Source organism: Schistocerca cancellata, chromosome 4 (genome assembly GCF_023864275.1).
Source record: "Schistocerca cancellata isolate TAMUIC-IGC-003103 chromosome 4, iqSchCanc2.1, whole genome shotgun sequence".
Lineage (NCBI taxonomy): Eukaryota > Metazoa > Arthropoda > Insecta > Orthoptera > Acrididae > Schistocerca > Schistocerca cancellata.
Genome location: NC_064629.1, coordinates 483,934,839 through 483,937,934, shown reverse-complemented (window position 1 = coordinate 483,937,934; position 3,096 = coordinate 483,934,839). Strand labels below are relative to the sequence as shown.

General features: G+C 51.6%; 1 pseudogene; it reads right to left on the bottom strand.

Annotated features, from left to right (window-relative positions):
• Positions 1-2,382: 2,382 nt before the first annotated feature.
• LOC126185963 (5S ribosomal RNA) lies at positions 2,383-2,500 on the bottom strand (annotated as a pseudogene).
• Between the last annotated feature and the right edge of the window lie 596 nt (positions 2,501-3,096).

Below are 3,096 nucleotides of genomic sequence, written 5' to 3'. Positions count from 1 at the left end.
CCTTACCGGAACTAAACCCTCTCCCTACTATCCTCTTCTCCATGATGATCACCCCTTCCCTGACACCTTTAGTGAGGCCAATCACTTTGCCTCCTACCTCTCCGACGTGTTTTCCATCCCCGATGATCCCCAGTTCGATTACTCCCTCTTCTCGGATGTCTGCGATCGAACTGACACCTCTCTCCCTCCCCTCGCACCTGGTTTCCAGTACTTGGACAACATTGCACACACGGAACTCAATGCCCTTATCACTACACAGGATCTCATTGCTACACTCCACACAAAACGCAACACCGCTCCTGGTCACCTACCGTCACCTTCGTGAAGCTCCTGTCTCTTTCCTCTCCACCCTGGCCAGGCTCTACAGTGTAGTACTGTCCACCGGTTACTACCCCAACCTGTGGAAAACCTCCCGTATCCTGATGTTCCTTAAACCTGGCAAACCGCCATCCGCCATCTCCTCCTACCGTCCCATCAGCCTTACCTCGGTCTTCAGCTAGGTCCTGGAATCTATCCTCACCCGACGCATCCACCAGCATCTCCGCCAGCACCGCTTCCTTCCCGTTACCCAGTGTGGCTTTCGGCCGTCCTCTTCTGATGACCTTCTCCTTCACCTCACTCATCTCCTTTCCGAACAGCTTAATTCCCGTTGCTCTGCGATCTTCCTCTCCCTGGACCTTGAACATGCTTATGACCGCGTATGGCATTCCAGTCTCCTCTTCAAGATCCAAACCTTCGCCCTTCCCATTAACTAAGTACTTCTGATCGGCTCCTTTCTCTCCCACCATCCTTCCTACATCACCATCCATAACACGGATTCCTACACCTTTTTTCCCTCCGCCAGTGTGCCCCAAGGCTCTGTCCTCTCCCCCCTTCTGTACATTTTGTATACGGCGGACATGCCGCCGCCGTCACCCCCTGTCCACCTTCTCCAGTTTGCCGATGACCCCGCCTTCCTTGCCCTTGCCCCCACCCTGCAGCGCTCCCAACACCTTCTCCAATCCCATCTTGACCATATCACCGCTTGGTGCAACCAGTGGTTGCTCAAGGTCAAGCCCTCCAAAACCCAGGCTATCATTGTAGGCAAAACCACCCCTTCCTTACGCCTCCTTGATTTCTACCTCACCATCTATTGCCGTCCTATCGCCCTCACCCCCACCCTCAAGTGCCTTGGCGTCACCCTCAACCGTCGCCTCTCCTGGACCCCCCATCTCCGGACAATCCAAGCCAAGGCACGCTCCCGACTCCGTCTCCTCAAGCTCTTTTCTGGCCGTACGTGGGGTCTGGACCCCTCCACCATCCTCCACACCTATAAATCACCCATCTGCCCTATCCTTTGTTACACCCATCCGGCCTGGATCTCCGCCCCCCCCCCTACCTTTTATAAATCCCTTCAAATCCTTGAACGCCATGCTCTCCACCTCACTTATCGCATCCGTCTCCCCTCCCCCAGGCAGATCCTGTACGATCTCATTCCGTTCCCCCACCTCCTCCTTTTCGTTGAAAGGATATGGGTCCTGTACACCTCCCGCAAACTCGATCCTCCTCACCCACTTGTCTCGCCCATCCTCTCCCACCCCGGCCCGCTGCCGCGCCTGTATTCCCACGTCCCACCCGGTCTCCATCTCTCCACCCTCCTTACCCTCTCCCAAGGTGGCTTCCGCCAGCTCCCCCTCCCTGATGATGTCCTCCTCCCCTCCATCTATCCCTCCTATCAACTTTGATCCTCCGCACCCCCACTTCCTGTGCCCTTTCCTTTAGGCACCCTCCCTCCCTTCTCTTTCCTTTTCCCCCGTCCCCTTCCTCCACCCCTCTTTCCCCGGGCTTCCCCTCCCCCTTCCTCCCTTCCCCCTATCTCCCCTGCCCATGGCATATGCTCTCCCCTCTCCCTCTCCCACCCCCCATCCTCCTCTCTTGGCAGGTCCCCGGAGTCGTACACAGTTAGTGAACATTCGCGTGCCGGAGATCAACGCCTCATGTTTCTGTGTGTGCCGTCGTTTTGTGCTTAAGTGGTTCAGTGTTATTCGTTTTGGGCACCTACGTTCACGCGTGACACTTTTCGACTATGTATGAGTCCAAATGTCTGAACAACTCTACGCCTGTGAACGGCTCCATATATTTTAAAAAGTGTTTGTCTCCGTTTCTATGTCCACCATATTTTTCTCTCTCTAATTGTCTTCATTTGTCTCTTTTGTGTTTCTCTGCGGCCAAAGAGCGGCGTAGTATGCTGCTGCTGGCCTGCCTGTAAACAGGTTTAAAAATAACAATAATGGAAAAAAAAAATCTCCCAGTCGTTACCATGGTTTTCTTTGACTGGAGCTGCTACTATTCGGTCGAGTAGCTCCTCAATTGGCATCACGAGGCTGAGTGCATCCCGAAAAATGGCAACAGTGCATGGCGGCTCGGATGGTCACCCATACAAGTGCCGGCCGCGCCCGACAGCGCTTAACTTCGGTGATCTGACGGGAACCGGTGTATACTCTGCGGCAAGGCCGTTGCCTCAGTTAATTGATAGTGTATGCTAAATTATGTCCAATAAATTTACCCAGAGAGCCCTTCCTACAATCACAAAAGACACGATAAAAAAATGAAATCCGAATGATAGGGGTTCATATGAACTGAATGATAATGATGACTATTTGAGAGGTATATCGGTAAGGTCTGTGTGTAAGAACTAAGTTTAAACGACATTTAAGTGGAAAAGGGCAATAGCACATGTCACCCAAGCCACAAGAAAGTATAAGAGTAAGATAACTGGAGGCATTACTATCGATTAAGAAAAGTCAAGACGAGAGCATTCATGCTGAAACAGATTTTTCTCTATTGGGAGTAAGTAAGCAAGGAGAGAATGAGTGTGCTCTGCATTGTTGCCAGATTTATGATGATGTCATTATTGATGATGTAATGCACTGTTGCCAGATTTCTGACAAAGGCCAGTTGCCCTGTGTATAAGTTTGTGAGTGATTCAAAACTGGTGGAAATTTCAAAAAATTGTGAGAAATTAAAAGAAATTGTCCAATTGCGTTACTGGGTTTCCCCCCCCCCCCACTCCTATGATGTCACTGTGGAAGTAGGGCTATTGATCCTAAACTGGTG